Genomic DNA, 17,148 nt, shown 5'->3' on the forward strand with positions numbered 1-17,148 from the left:
AACCACTACCTCACTATATATTTTCATTTTTTGGTTATTTATACGATCGGCAATCTCACAAAATTTACAACAAGCTTTTGGTAGCATTTTTTATCAACACCAATCAATGATCAAAATATTTTTTCACTTGATTTTTTGATAAATTTTGAAAAAGGTAGATGACAGCTTATTAGCATTCAAAGTAAATTTTGGTAGCCACCAAACAATACATCTTGGCAACCAACCTGTTCAGCCTTCCAAAACAAGATCTGAAGGCAGGTTTTTTACGTGTATCAGTAAGAATCCAGCTAACCTACAACTACATTTTGGTAGCTGTTTCGAGCATCGTAGCTCAATCATCAATCTAGACAAAAATTACAACATGTTTTGGTAGCAATTTTTACCATGCTTGTGAAATCAAAATTGATAGCAGCATCTTACAGATGTTGGTAGCAGTGGATTGGTAACCTCCCCACTGTCGAAATAAAAATTGGTAGCGAATTTCATGATTATTCGCTTATCACAAAGATAGAAATCCTGTAAACTAATCCGGTAACTCTGTGTTGTTGAATTCGACAACATGAAAATGTTCCCTTATCGTCAACATTTTTCTCGATTTCGTTGTAAATGTTTTCAAAATCGACAACATTGTTGTTCAAAATCGGAAAAAATGTTGATTTCCATGCTGTCGAATTGGATAACACAGAGTTACCGGATTAGCTTACAAGATTTCTATCCGTGCAGTCCTTCAACAATCCAAACACCATATTTTGCTGGCATGGTAACTTACCAATTTAGACAAAAATTTACAACAAGATTTTGGTAGCAATTTGGTATGCTTGTCAATTCAAAATTGGTAGCAGCTTGTTATATGCTTGCCTTGTCATCCTATCAATCATCAAAGTTTAAAATTGGTAGCCACTCTCAAAGCATGATTATTCGCCTCATCGGTTCTTTAAGCATTCAAAACAACATATTTTGGTAGCATGGTAACTTATCAATCTCGACAAAAACAACAAAAAGGGATTGTAGTAGCAATTTTTCATATGCAAGAAATTATAAGTTGGTAGCAGCATCACATATGGCTACCAACAATCCTATCAATTTCAACTAGAGGTCGATTCACACCATTCCGTTCCCATATTTTCTAGGAAATTTTGATTAACCGTTAGATGTTTTGACGAGAGCATTTTCAACAGTGCTTTTCGCAGTATTTGCCGACCGCAAACATGAGCCGCGCGAGCCGAACAAATCTCATCCAATCTCACCGCTTCCGAGAGCCATGTTTGTCCCGTGTTTGTTGATTCGAGCATATCCGCGCGCGCGGTAGACCACGGCAACGGCAGTATTTTACGGGGTGGACTTGGTGACAAGCGGGCTTAGTGTGGTGTCTATTAGCGCCACCGGCGAAGAAGCGTTTATCCACACTCACCCCTTAATTGGAAGTGTCTACCGGGACGATGGGCGAATATGATGACTGCTAATTGGGCTTATCGGCGATAATATTTGCTCTTTTGGCGATGGGGTGACAGCGCGCTATTTTGTGTAAATTTTGCTTTTTGGCACATCGCAGAGTGACGCAAATTTACTTTTGCGGGACAAAATATAGATATGAGTGGAAATTTTTAAAAAGATTTGCTAATGGAATGACCACACTAAAAGTTTAAATTTGAAATATCAGCTAGGGAAAACCAAATATTACGCAAACATTCAAAATTTAATATTCTATATAAGTTATAGATTCTCAGGACTGGCTACCTTTTTCTAAATTATCTCTACTTAAGAATCTTTTATTAATCTTTTTAGGAAAACTTTTGTTTTTTTAAACTTATTTTAAATCTAGTTTTGAGAAGGGATTTTCTTATTGATTTGGTGTCTTCAGCAATGTTGTTATTTATGAGATAACTTTTTATCAAAAAAACTCGATTCCTTCGATTTTTTCATTTTTGTTTTGTTTATATTAGTTGACTTAAAGTGCCAACTTTTGAGCTGTAAGGGTATGACGGACGTCTTTTTTATGAAAAGTCATGATTTTTAATTAAATTGAGTTAGCATTAGTGCCCAGGGTAGGTAAACCATCACCATCGCACTATCATTGATGCATATTTCGGTGCGTTCCTCGTCTCTTGCAATTTCTCTTCTCTTTCGCAGCCGAGTGATGGTCGGCTTGCTATCGCGAATATCGAAAGCCCATCACATTGATGAGAAATACCTTATCGCTGGCTACGATGGAACTATCGTTCCAACCGGAGAGACACGCACACGAAATTGCTGTATACATACACTGGAGCTCACGCACACAAATGAACTCATTTCTACAGGGCTTACGGGCGAGAGAATTTCACGATTGCTCTTTCTCTTGCTTTTTGAGCGAGGGTACTGGCTGTGTGAGAGTTTTTTTTCCGTCTTACGCATCGGTTTGTTCGTTGCTCGCTATTTCATCGGCGTCGTTTTCGCTTCGCTCTCTTGATGCAGTTTTGGAGAACGCCGAAAGTTTTAAGATTTTGAGCGAGGGACGATATCTAAAAGCCCTCGCCATCGGCAAGGAACCGAGCAAATACCATCCCTGTTAGTGCCCACCCGTAGTTGCTACTCCGTTACAGACCAGGACCTCTAGAAATTACAACCACGAGCCACGGAAGATGAGTTGCGATGAGACATCTTTCCTCGTTTCTCAAAGGCCCCTATCATGCTGATCAATACCGGCGCCGGCCACGACCAGTGGTTGGGTCACTGGGAAGTGGATGGGAATGTTAGTTCGATACTTGAGTGATAGAGACCGCCCAATCGACTGCATCTCCGACAAAGTTTCACGTGAGTTTTGGAGAGTGGTCGTAAGACGGGTAAGGGGTTAATTCCTAGGCAACTTGGACTCGGATAATTACTGAAAAAAAAAACAATTCTTGAAATCGTGAATTAAATTCACAAATGCGAGAACCACGAAGGAATAAATTCACGTTTATGGTGCAAATGCACCATACTCATGAATAAATTCCTTCGTGGTTTTCACATTCGTGAACTTAATTCACGATTACGAGAATTGATTTTTTTCTGTGATCATTGCATAAATATGACGAAATCAAAAAAAAAATCAAAAAAATCAAAATTATTCGCTCTACAGCATTGCCTTGGCGTTCTCGATTGCGAGATTCCTACTCGAAACTAGGTGTTCGAAGGCTTGATTGTTGAGGCAATTGCAAACCTCTTTTTACACCTTAGCTTCCATCCACCCCGGGATTCGAACTGACGACCTTTGGATTGTTAGTCCAACTGCCTACCAGCGACTCCACCGAGGCAGGACCCAGGGAGACGACTCCTACACCTGGACTGAGCTAACGACCTAACCTTTTTTAGGTTAGTCCGGGACCAACATTTACTTCCCTTCCGACGGAAGGCGTGATCAGACAAATCTCGTCTCGAAAAATGCCACCGGGACCGTCTGGGATCGAACCCAGGCCGACTGGGTGAGAGGCAATCACGCTTACCCCTACACCACGGTCCCGGCTCATGACGAAATCCAATGACGAAATCCAATGCACAGCAAAAAATGTCTGTGTAAAATCGCATGCAAAAGCATGCACATCACCTTTGTGAGAAAAAGCATGTAATATTGTATGAGAAAACGTGTACACAAAAAGCATGTACCGAAGAAAAAAAATCAAGTCTGCTCACCCCAAAAATAACATCAATCCGGCGAGAGTCATATTCAGATTACCAAGTCCGCGCCCCAACCCACTCGGCTATCTCGCCGCTATGATGCAACAATGCCAATGTAACAGTAGGTTTTCCGTACGTCGTATACTGTGTTAACTGCATACGATGTATGGGGAACCTACACCTACATCGGTGAAGATCAACCTATTTTCATAGCGGCAAGATAGCCGAGTGGGTTGGGGCGCGGATTTGGTAATCTGAATATGACTCTCGCCGGATTGATGTTAGTTTTGAGGTGAGTAGACCTGATTTTTTTTTCTTTGGTACATGCTTTTTGTTTACACGTTTTCTCATACAATATTACATGCTTTTTCTCACAAAAGTGATGTGCATGCTTTTGCATGCGATTTTACCATCGGATTTTTGCTGTGCATGTAATCCGCTAAATTCACCGTCTTCAAGCGAAGTGGAAGGTCCAGGGTTCAATTCTTGGAGTTATATGTCGATTGACTATAAACCAGGGGTGACCAAAGTATGGCCCGCGGGCCAAACGTGGCCCGCGAGGTGATTTTTTGTGGCCCGCGGACCCATTTTCAATAATCGTGTAAAATGGCCCGTTGATCATATGTAAAGTGATTTAATACTTCTTAAAATAAAGGTTTATTTCAAACTGTTTTATGTTTTTTTTTATTCTTTGTTAATATAAAACTGATGATTTTTCCATATTTTGATTTCCATTTTACGACATGAATATATTGTTCAAAAAGCTTTCTAATTTAAACAATTTCAAATAAAAAAGTAAATATCAAATTTTTTAATCATATATTTTTGAAAATGTTTATGAAACTTTCAAATTTGACTAAGTTAGAAAACTGTAATAAAAGCAAAAATTTAAACATTACATATTAATTTAAAAGTTATGTTATAATGACCCTGTTAATGAAATGTGTTCAAACTTACTTTGCACTTAGAAATCTTTCAACTCGGGATTCGAACTCATGACAGTTGGATAACGGATCTGATTGACTACCATCTCATTCAGACAGACAAAATTTACAAATTTCAAAAAAATTAAGTGCAATCAGCTGCAATCAATTTGAAATGTTTCTCTCTGCGTTTAGCATGTTCGGGTTAATTCAAAAATAATTTGGATTTTAGTGATTTTTCGATGAACAGTTCCACAGATTTCATGTCAGCATTTTCAAATTAAAAAAAAAACTTTAAAATTTCAATGAGAACACATGTACATTCAATTAAAATCCTTTTTCAAATACTTTAAAAAATAAAATCAACAAATCTGATGGAAAACTTTCATTTTTTATTTTTTTGTATTTTTAAATATCGAAAATGTTCAAAAAATAACAGAAATTTCTAAAAACTTCAAGTAATAAAAATATTTTTTAGTCTTTTAAATGAAAATAACGTATTTTTCTTAATTTGGCCCGCAAGCTCATTTGAGTTTGAAATTTGGCCCGGCATCCGAAAACTTTGAGCACCCCTGCTATAAACAATATAAAGGAAGGGGAAATTTCAAAGAAAAAAGGCCTTTGCAAATAGTTTTCCTTTCAACCCAGCAAAGTCAACCCGAACTAAGAAATTTAAAAAACTGATTTTACCGAAAACAATGATAAAACTTATTTTTCTAAGCGCAATTATACTTTGTTTATCTAAAAAAAGCTAAAACTTTGTTTAGATTTTTAAATTAAATTAGAAAAATGGGTTTACAGCAATGCTTCACAAAAAATCTCTTCTTTGATAGATCGTTTCAAGAAGACCTTAGGTAAACCATAGCAAATGTCAACCTGCAATTTTTTACAATTTTTTGGGAGTGCCTTTTACCGTGTACCCAATTGGTTTGGTCTTACATAACTTTAAAATTGTATCTAGCTAAAAATACAATTTTAAAATTTTCCACTTCTATAATGATTATATGTAATGAAAACACAAATCACCCTACAATTTCGCATGCTTTCTGTCTCTCAGAAATGATTCCCATTCGTCAACTCGACGGCAAAATATATCAATTTCAAACACACAAAGCGCAAAGCAAATTTCTGGCTTGTCGATGATGACTAAAGGCCGGCTCCGTTTCGGGTGGGCATTGTAATGCCAAAACACACACTCACACAAAAATACGTATGAACTCTCTCAACCATGTGCGCTGATGACGTAATTTCTGCTCGTGGCTGATTGCGCGTGAAAAATGCCTCCACCAACAATCGCCCGATCCATTCAGTGTTTATAAACACCACACTGAGCCGCCGGGTCGGGGTGGTCCCTTAACAAGGAAAGCGGCCGGCATTTTTCCACTGGCACAGTGGGAAAAATTGGTCTGAAATGCGTAAAAAAACGATTTGAGTCGTTTTTATAGCATGCGCGCCATAATGGCCGCACGCGCGCGAAACGTCAAACTTTTATGGCAATTTTGACTCTTTCACGCCTACTGTGCGCGTCAGCTGAGCGCTCGGTTTCGCGTGATTTGCGAAAAAGGAAGGAAGTCGGAAATGCTGCTGCCACCACTTTTTTTTTCGCGTCGAATCAGCAAATCGCTTCGTGCGAAGGAATCCGCACAAAGGTAGCAGCTGTATGACACAACGTCGATTATGGCGAAATGGTTTGGCAGGCTGCCAAACGGCCCAGCTCTTCAAAGGTGTTTATAGCCGGTTACGACGGGTTGATTGCACAGAGAGAAGAGGGTTGAACTTGCAATGGAGCGTTAAGTCTGTGCGGGGGTGGCTTTGGACGAACTTTTGGAGGAAGTTATCGGGAATCCCAGTTTTTGAACGATTTTTAAGTTTGCCTAAATGTATGCAAAACGTCCTTCTTATATGTGTACAAGTGTACATGGATTTCCAAAACATAACTTTTAAAATTCAATAAACTATGGTAAACCGTCAAAGTCACTCAAACTGACAGTGGATTCAGCTCAACCCAGTAACTGCACAGCCGGCTTGGCATAAAATCAGCGGTCGAGTGTCTCACTGACTGGTAGGTAATGCGGTTTGTTGCCCTGATGACACAGACCTTGTCCGAGGACGGCATCACCGCGGTTTTTTGATCGGCGAGCGTGTGTCCTGAGAGCGTGCCAAGAAAAGGCCTAGTCGAGCTATAAGCTGAACCCTGCCTTGAAATATTGCATCCGAAGATGCGGTCGTACGATATCGAGCTGTAAAAGACAGCCGGTTGAGCTTGTAGAGAGGTGTAATAGCGCATTGATTAGGTATTTGTTTTAGTTTGCAGTATGAAGACAATACAGTTGAAACACGTGGAAGTAATCGACGCATTATAAGTCCGTTGTGTTCAATATTGTATCGTATATTTAACGGAAAGTTACTAGACCTTATGTGCCCTTGTTCGTATAAATGTCCCATATGCATTTTCATCATTTTTTGGTATTGATGCAGTTTGGTTCAAAAGCTGTACATAGTACATTGATTTAGAAATCTGGAGGAAATCCAGTTTTTTTCGCGAAAACTTAACTCGTAGCCTTATGTGTGGGACAAACTTGCCCTGCGTTTTTTTGCAACTTGCGTTTTTTGCCTTTCTTACTAAAGAAAGGTATAGTGTTTGCTTTTGGCTCCGACTCCAATTCAAGCTTCGTTCTCAAATCATTTCTCGAGAAATATAAATTCGAAAAATTTGCAAAAAATCATTGACGATCGATTTTCGACGCCCGATCGATTGACAATGACAGAATTGGTCTACCTACAATGTCCGAATTTTGGCGCTTAATTTACTGTAGAGCACGCGTGACGTCCGTGTGTGGTAAAAAGTGCTCAATTTTGTGGTAGGGGTTTCTCAGAGCCCACATTATGGATTTAAGCTCTCTTGGGCGCATTTGAAAGGGGATGTGCTGAACCTGAACCAGTTCCATACCAAATTTGAATTTATCCATTTTTATGGGGACTCAGGTGTGTTTTCACCAAATCAGGCGGTTTTCAAATGAAAATTCGGTCGAAAATTGAAGTATTGAAATCGTTTATTTATCCAAAAATTGCATTTTTCCAGCCCTACATCCTCCCAAATTTTCATCCATGTCGGTAATGTGGTTCTTGATTTACAGCTTGTGGACTAATTCACTGCGAGGGGAAAAACCCTAAAAAAGGTAAAAGCCAATTTTCACCAAATGCCAAAACTATTCCTTTGGCATTTTATCTAATTTTTTTTCTCCACATCATAATCTAGACCATACTAGATATTCTGAAACAAATTTGACCTCATTCGGATTTACCGTTCAGATTTTAGAAAATTTCCATTTTTGCCTTTCTTACTAAAGAAAGGTATAGTGTTTGCTTTTGGCTCCGACTCCAATTCAAGCTTCGTTCTCAAATCATTTCTCGAGAAATATAAATTCGAAAAATTTGCAAAAAATCATTGACGATCGATTTTCGTTGCCTCGTCGACAAGTTGTCAAGTTGAGCTTCACATGCAGACGCGAGCAATGCTGGCGCGTGATGCTGGCGCGTATATAGGGTAGAGGACCCAGAAATCGCCCACTTTATAGTGGCAATCTAGGAAATTTGATGAGAATTTGATGACAATTTATGGTTTTTGGTTCTATTTGTTGTAGAACGTTCATAAACTATTTGATTTTAAGTTTCCACAAGGTTTTTACAATTACATGTTCATTTTTTATAAAATTTTGCGTTTTAATAAAGTGCTCTGAAGAGCCTATTTTCGCCCCCCTAAATCCAATTTTCGCCCACCCTTGGAACCAGTTTTCGCCCACGACAAAAATCAATAAATCAAATGAAATTATGACACAAAGCTAAGCAAATATGGTCACTTATTGATACACAACATGTTCCCGAAGCTAAATTTCATTGATGTGCACATATTTTGACGTACATATTATAAATTGAGGTTCAAAAAATCCTAGGAGTTTTTTTTTTTCAGATATTATCCTACTTATTTTGAGATTCTCTGTCTATTACAACTAAAACCAAAACATGTTCTCACTCTCATTAAAAAAATATGACTGAATCAAAATTTGTGATAGAACTCATGTGTCCCTGTTCACCCAAGATAAGGGCACACAGTTACAATTAGCTCCATGTTGTTGTGGATTTTGTTAGGGGAGCTTTAACCTTATGGGTCATTTGCTCTCGAATTGACTCAATATAAAACATCGAGTACCTCTTAATAAAAATATTAAAGCACATGTGTAACTACTTCTCCATCCTCTGCTTAATTTGTTCTCCTATGTACCAGTAAACTTTTACAACATTTGAACCAAAACCCCTTATGAATGAAAGTAATTAAAATGATTATTTACCGTAATCTGGGGTGAATCGGGACTACAGTCTGAATAGGGACAGCAGTTTTTAGAGCACTTAAAGCTTTTAAATTTGGAAATGGATGTACACATTTTGTTGGCCTGAGTCTGTTCTAACCGAAACCAACCAGAAAAATCAAAATATTGTGCTCTAACATGGTTTAAACTGCTGTCCCAATTCGCCCCATGTGTCCCGATTGACCCCAGTTTACGGTAACCTTTAAAAATAATCTAGAATGTTCCAAATATATTTTCAAGCACATTTCACTGCGATCAGATTCGTTTTTATGGTAAACGAAAACTGGTTCTAGATAAAATCTGAAAACACAATACTAGATTTCGCCCTGGGCGAAAATTGGATCTCATGTTTTTTCATGACCCCAGAAATCGCCCTCTTTATTTTATTGAAATAACCATTGGTAAACGTTTAAAACAGGTAAATCACTAGATTTTCATGAAATTCAGACATACAGTGAACTAATTAATTATTCATTTGCATTATTTTCGGACAAAATGAGTTGTTTTCCCTCATTAACATTATTACCCGCTGTAGTCTAAATTGACAAAAATATGGCGGCTGCAGTAAGGCTTTTTTGAAAAGCTTATAAAAACATAATAAACAAAAGATATTCATTAGGAAAGTTTCAATTAGTACTAGAAATGAATGAATATGTAAACCTGCATTATAAATTCAACCAAAAAACGGTATGAGTTTGCTAAATACAGATTAAATCCAGTAGGTGGGCGAAAACTGGAGCAGGGCGAAAACTGGGTCCTCTACCCTATTGTTGATACTAGATTACCATCTTTTATTGCAAGTTGCTTTATCGATTGCTCGTTCATCACACATCGCCTATCATTATTTTCTATGCTAAGCTTCAGTGAACGCAAACTAGACGCAAGCAGCTATCTGTTCTGAAGCCTCATGCTCATTCTTTTGCCTTTCTTTTTTGTTTTGCTCATTCTCTGATCGAACTCTGAGCGAACGAATTTCTGGGAAGCGTCCAAGCTTCCCATGTGCCAGTGACAACGCACATCGCGGGTTCGGTTTTCTAGCTTCGGTACTAGCCTTTTTGTGTATTAGTATTTTTGTTCATCGTACCAGCGCACCAAGGTGGTTTATTCGGTACGTTTGCGTTTGTCGTAGTGAAGTCCCACCGAGCGCTCAGCCTTTGTATGCTTCCCAATCCCAAAAACGCCTGAATGCATACTACATACTCATGCATACTTATTGAAAGCTCACAATTTTGCCTAACGCCTAAATGACAGTTTAGTGAATTACAGTAGGCGTTTCAAAGCATTCAAGAACATTTATGCGGCTTTACCGTTACATCGTTGTTTACAACACGGCAAATTCTCGAGTGTTGAAACACTTTCTGCTAGTCATTTTGTAACCACTTTAACGCATTCCCTGTCACGACGTTCTAGCAGGATTCTAGCAGAGTTCTTACAGAGCTGGATATTCTTACCGCATTCTAGCAGAAATGTTCCACCGTTCTAGCAGGATTCTGACAGAACCAGCTCTGCTAGAATATTTCGTGACTGGGTTGGAGCAAGACGGAATTATTTTGTTTTCTCGTTAATTCTTGATATTTTGAAAAGTGCAAAAACACTGAGAGAATACGAACAATTTAGCGATATGCAGAAAACATTACGCACATCGCAAATTGTGAGCTAATTCTCTGTCTCAAAAACAATGTGTTCTGATTTAAAAAATCGAAAATGCTTGTGTGCGAGCACAGCTTACAACCGGCCATGGCAAATGGGGCAAAAACCAGCGCTTTTCAGTTATATGAAAAAATATGGTTGAGTTTCGAATTGTATTATGAATGGACCACTCTTTATTTTGCTATTTCTTCTTTGAAAAAAAAAATCAACTGCCGTTAACTTCCTTTTGTAAGAAAGGCTCTATCTCACCCCAGGTGGGATTAAATCGGGTTTTTTATCATATTGGACATTAAATGTGCGAACATGTGTAAACTAGATATGTCTGTGACTTGGGGAATCTATCGATTTTTAAGCTATTATTTACAATTAGAACTAAAAAAGAGAGCCCACTTATGCATTTTGTTTTTGGTTTTTGGAAATGATGAAAAGAAAAAAAAATAATTAAATTCTGAAAAAACTTTTTTTTTGCAATTGTAAAATTAATAAAACTAACATACAGCCCAAAACACGATTGATTTTTTTTTAATCCGACTGCCCAAAGAAGCCATTTTGCATCATTAGTTTGTCCATAAAATTTTCCATACAAATTTGGCAACTGTCCATACAAAAATGATGTATGAAAATTCAAAAATCTGTATCTTTTGAAGGATTTTTTTGATCGATTTGGTGTCTTCGGCAAAGTTGTAGGTATTGATACAGACTACACTGAAAAAAAATGATACACGGTAAAAAAAATTTGGTGATTTTTTTTATTTAACTTTTTATCACTAAAACTTCTTTTGCAAAAAAAACTATTTTAATTTTTTTTGATATGTTTTAGAGGACATAAAATGCCAACTTTTCAGAAATTTCCAGGTTGTGCAAAAAATCTTTAACCGATTTAAGAATTTTTGAATAAATACTGATTTTTTCAAAAATCAAAATATTGGTCGCAAAAATTTTCCAACTTCATTTTTCGATGTAAAATCAAATTTGCAATCAAAAAGTACTTTAGTGAAATTTTGATAAAGTGCAAGTTAAATTTCAAGTTAAATCCATATTTAGGTGACTTTTTTCAAAATAGTCGCAGTTTTTCATTTTTTTTAATTAGTGCACATGTTTGCTCACTTTTGGAAAAAATATTTTTGAAAAGCTGAGATAATTATCTATATTTTGCTTCTTCGGACTTTGTTGATACGACCTTTAGTTGCTGAGGTATTGCAATGCAAAGGTTTAAAAACAGGAAAATTGTACATTCGAAGCTAATTATCAATACAAATTTTGGTTAATCCCCAAATTAATGTCTACAGAAAGGGGAGCGGTCAATAACAGTGATTGTCTGAAATTAGAAAGAGATACCCAGTCAGTGAACGCTCACGAAGTTGAAACGAATGAAATTCTTTGCAAAATCGTCCGATTTCAATTTTTTTAATTTTTTGAAATTTTTCGTGGTGTCTTGGCTAACACCAAATAAGCCGTTTTGCATGATTTGAGTTCCATTAAATTCTCATTGGATTTAATATTTCAACGAATTTCTTACGATTCTCCGATTTTTTTACGAAATTGCAACGAAAAATCAATTCTATCGATGCAAAGACCCTCAACTCGGTGTTATATCCAATCCAAAATGTTTATTTAGCAATTCTGTGGTATTGACATTTAGTTGAATTAAAAGTTTGCAAAACTAAGTATAGAATAATTTTATATAGAATTTCCAAAGCTTTAAAAACTGTTATACAAAGTAATCAGTAAACTCTATATTCAATCCAAATTATTTTCTAAATCAGTCAAGTTTGACAATTTCGGGGTGAGACTTTCGATTCGAAAGTTTCAAGTAATTTATTATTCGAAAGTTTCAAGTAGATTTATTAACAAATAACATTATTTTGTTAATATTTTGAAAGGTGTACAAACTTTTCTTGATCGTTTCTTTTCCTTTTTTAAAGTATTTGTTACGGAACTTTTTATGGAAATCATTTTTTCATGAGCTTATTCTGGAAAAATGTTCGGCATGAGTTTCTGAACAAAACGTAGTACTAGGTTTTTACCAACCTTTAAATTGTTTGCAAGTTTAATCACAAAGTGCGCAAGTCCCCCATACTTTTTTTTACATTAAAGCTTTTTTTGTTTTCTTAAATTACAAGTTAATTTATGGTTAAGGAGATAATAGGGGGGTCTCGTGGCGCAGGGGTAGCGGCTTCGGCTGCCGATCCCGATGATGCTATGAGACGCGGGTTCGATTCCCGCCTTATCCACTGAGCTTCTATCGGATGGTGAAGTAAAACGTCGGTCCCGGTTTCTCCTGTCTCGTCAGAGGCGCTGGAGCAGCAATCCCACGTTAGAGGAAGGCCATGCCCCGGGGGGCGTAGTGCCAATAGTTTCGTTTTTTTCGAGATAATAGCTACAATTTTGCCTAAAATTCAAACAAGAAAAAGATTTAACTATAAACGCATGAATATCTAATGCTTTTTAACCCTTACAGGTCTGATAGGTCAGTAAGTCATAAATGACCCAACTATGAAACTGCTTAAAAGTAGCCGTTATTCTTCGTTTTTTTCTTTAAAAAAATATGCTCATAACTCCTGAAAAATATTTCCAATAATAAAAGTTTTAAAGGGTTATCAGATAAACATTACTAAACGAGTGTCCAACTAAAGGTTAGAAGTGTAAAGTAAAAAAAAAATATAGATGGTTCCGGCATTTTTTGAAGATTCCAAAATTCCGAATAAGACAATCTTACAGAAAAAAACAAAACAACTAGAAAGCGGAACACTTAGCAATACTTTTTATTTTTTCACATAAAATTAAAATTGAAAAACAAATATTGCTTTTTCCAAATGCATTTTCAATATTTTTCACAAACACTCTAAATCTAATACATTTCACTCAAACAAAATATAAAGATCGCTTGTGTAAAAGTTTGTCTATATTTTTCAAAAGGGAGGCTCCAAATTGATCCGAAAGATCAGACATAAACAAAAAGTTCCAAACCGTTGATGGCTTCTTTGGACATAAACAAGTATTTGTCTCCCTTTCCTTCTCATTTGAAATTATTAAAAGCGATTATCGTTTATTTTTCTGTTTTTAGGCTGGTACAAATTTTATTCACAGTTTTTTGTCACCCATTTTGAAAAAAAAAACTAAATATTCTTCTTCTAAATACTAAATTATAAAACTTTATGATTTCAAATGAACTCATAATATCTTTAAAGCAATCTACAACCTTCAAATTAGTGCATTTTGCAAATTTGTTCATAAAACACAAGGTTAAATGATACTTTGTTCATTTAATCTGTCGTCAGGCTGCACACAACTGCAACTTAAAGTGAACTAGCGTTGCTCTTTCGAGCGCTCTAAGTTATAATAAAAACATAATTTTATCACCAAACCATGTGACACATACCAATGCCATGTCAGTGAACTTGACATGACAGTTTTATTTATTTGGTTGATATTCAAATAAACAGCACAAGTCCTTGCCACTCTTATGTTTTGATCACCCCATCAAACCCCACTGTGGTGTGCAAAATATTTTCTAAAAATAAAGTAACCCACAAACACACCTAAAACCACTTCCCTACCTTGTTCCGATCACGATCGCCAAAATAAAATAAACACACACACACACACACGTGAACAACCGACCTAGGCAGATCGCGTGTCAGTCGCCGCCCGTCCGGATATCCAACAAATTCAGCAAACCGAATCCTGCTGTCCGCTTGACTGCACTCCCACACGGGGGTCACGGCTCAACGAGTTCAATCTACGCCGATCTAACTGGTATCCACTAGTCTTCAACTCGTGAGCTGTTCTCTTCCAGAAGCCGGTTTGCGAACTTTTCACCTCTGTGTCCAAACTATAATCGCGTACTCCATCACTCACCAACTGTCTGGACTGGACGAGCTCACTGCGAACACAACTCGTACAAAGCGTTCTTTGTTGACTGATGGCCAGATGACCCAGGTGTCTACGTCAACCGACAAACTATCGATCCGTACTGGAGCTCTAAGCCACACTGTCTGTCTACAACAATCCAATCCAATCAATCCAATACTCATCAATATTTAAACTCCCCGTTTTCTTTTTCGCTGCAGCTTCGTGTAGAGTGCGTGTTTGGAAGGTTAACCCCCGGCTTTTCAAGTTGCTCTACAAACTCACTACCTTGAACTATCGATTATCACCGCCGAAGACCCGCGCTGACTCATTAGGCGCTTCCTTCTTATCACAAAAGACACACAACAGGAAGGGGAACTGCTGCAATCAGGCCAAGAACACGCCGAACAAAACAGTCAGTCACCAGAACCAATTAAGGGTGGGTGCGATTGCAGGTAGACTCAACAAGTCCTCCGGAGAAAGTGTTCGAAAGAGGGACACGTCTGCCCGTTGCGGGTGATGGGATGAGCCTGACCTAGCGCAGAGCTGACGACGGACGAGCTGAAATGCCGCCACAATACTGTTGTGGGTTGCACTTTTATCCGCGCACGTGTTTGTGTTTGTAGTAGCAGCAGCTGTCTATGTGCCGGTATGTATGACGATGGGTGCGGTGAAGAGAGGCAGCGAGGGGAAACTCACTTGCCAAAACGGTGATTTGATTGGGTGGTGGGGTGGTTGTTGCGAGAATGGAAAAGGCCAAAAGTTGTTTAATTGTAGTTTACGCAGCAAGTTGCAAAACGAAGATTTTTTCTGCATTTTGTGTTATTTGCAATTCCGGAAAATACACCTTCAATTGTTTTTTTCAGAAAACTTTTGTTTCGCTGCTTGATTGTAAACGCAAAAAGTAACTTAAAATAGTATTTTTTGCAATTCCGCTGTAAAACTGTCAACTTTTCCTGTCATTCTTGAACGACGAAATAGCCTACTTTTCTGTACCAAAAATAACAGAATCGAATAGCAACACTTTTCAAAATAAATGCTGAAAAGTTCTACTTTTCAGCACTCAAATGGGACGTGGACACTGAAGGGGGGGGGGGGATTGGCGATTGTCCACGCTCCATACAAAATAGTAGTTTATGCAACAAGTTGCAAAAAGAAGATTTTTTCAGCACGAGTTGTACATTTATCAAACGAGATTTATCGAGTTGGATAAATACGACGAGTGCTGAAAAAATCAAGTTTTGCAACGAGTTGCTTACAACATTTTTTGCAATTCCGAAAAACGCTTCTTTAATGGAATTTTATGTCAAACATTCATGTGTTTAGTTAATTCATCGTTCAAAACAAAAAAATATTGAAAAATGTTACTTTTCAATACTGATGTTGAAAAGTTCAACTTTTCAGCACCCATTTCAGTGCTGAAAAGTAGAACTTGTCAGCACTGTTATTGAAAGGTATTAATTTTCCATTTTTTTATTTTTGGTAGGGAAAAGTAGGCAGTTTCGTTTCTCCAGAAGGACAGGAAAAGTTGACAGTTTCACAGTGGAATTGCAAAAAAGATTTTTTTGTATGGACAATTGTCCACGAAGGGGGTTGAGATTCCTAAAAGTGTCCACGTGGTTTATGGATGGTCCCAACATATTTTTGATTTAAACGATTTATTGACAAAATACACGAAAATTTGACATAAAATTTCACTCAGTGTGTGTTTTTTGGAATTGCAAAAAATGTTGGATGGAACCGGTGAACCTCGTTGGATAAATGTACGACTCGTGCTGAAAAAATCCTTTTTGCAACTTGTTGCATAAACTACTATTATGCAACAAGTTGCGAAAAGAAGATTTTAAAATTACACCTTCAATTGTTTTTTCAAGATAACTTTTGTTTCGCTGCTTGATTGCAAAAGCAAAAAGTAAATTAAAAAACTAAACTTTTTTTTTTAATTGTGATAATTCTGATGTAAATATTATCTAAAGTTTATGTTCAAAAAGTATTGGGTATTTTTCAACCAACATACACGAAATCGGGAAAATTTGCCCCGACCTCTCTTCGATTTGCTGAAAATTATGTCCTAAGGGGTAACTTTTGTCCCTGATCATGAATTGCGTTGTTTGATATCTCGTGACAGAGGGGCGGTACGACCCCTTCCATTTTTAAACATGCGAAAAAATACATGTTTTTCAATAATTTGCAGTCTCAAATGGGACTTTTCTGTAAAATTAGACGCCCAATTTGATGACGTTAACTTTTTCATTTAAAACAAAAAAAATCATTTTAAAATTGAGTTTTTTTTACTTTGCAGGGTTATTTTTAAGAGTGTAACAATGTTCTACAAAGTTACAAATTACAAAAAAAATAAGAGTTTTTTTAAGTAGATTACTCAAATTTACACAAAACAACGTGCTTTTTAAATACTCAATTATTTGAAACTTGTGATACGGGCAGGGATGGAATAATTGCCAAAAAAAAATCATTTTCACTTGCAAACTATTTTCACCCGCGTAACATAGAGGAGGCAAATCACGCAAAAGAAAATCCCTCGCGAAATTCTTAAAGAAAATCAATCTGCTGATGATTTTTTGTGAATTTCCTTGTCAGCATCACATCATAATATTTATTTCACTTTGTTTACACACATTGCCCATCTACAAATAGTGACAAGTAATTTTTCGACGTGTGACGTTACTCTTGCAAGTGTAGTAGTGAAAAAGATGTTCCGC

At 37.0% G+C, this 17,148-nt stretch overlaps 1 protein-coding gene across 3 annotated transcripts in view; it reads right to left on the reverse strand.

Moving 5' to 3' along the window:
• The window catches only part of LOC6040464, a 67,811-nt gene that overhangs the window by 25,971 nt on the left and 24,692 nt on the right, over window positions 1-17,148 (reverse strand). The window contains exon 1 of one of the 3 annotated variants that reach the window (XM_038255093.1): window positions 14,201-14,997. The exons of 1 other annotated variant lie outside the window; for it this stretch is intronic. The gene's annotated coding sequence lies outside the window, so the exon portion shown is untranslated. Of the gene's footprint in view, window positions 1-14,136; window positions 14,998-17,148 lie in introns of those variants that run through there. One more of the 3 variants, XM_038255082.1, reaches the window with a different exon arrangement.

The sequence above is a fragment of the Culex quinquefasciatus genome, chromosome 1, assembly GCF_015732765.1.
Source record: "Culex quinquefasciatus strain JHB chromosome 1, VPISU_Cqui_1.0_pri_paternal, whole genome shotgun sequence".
NCBI lineage: Eukaryota > Metazoa > Arthropoda > Insecta > Diptera > Culicidae > Culex > Culex quinquefasciatus.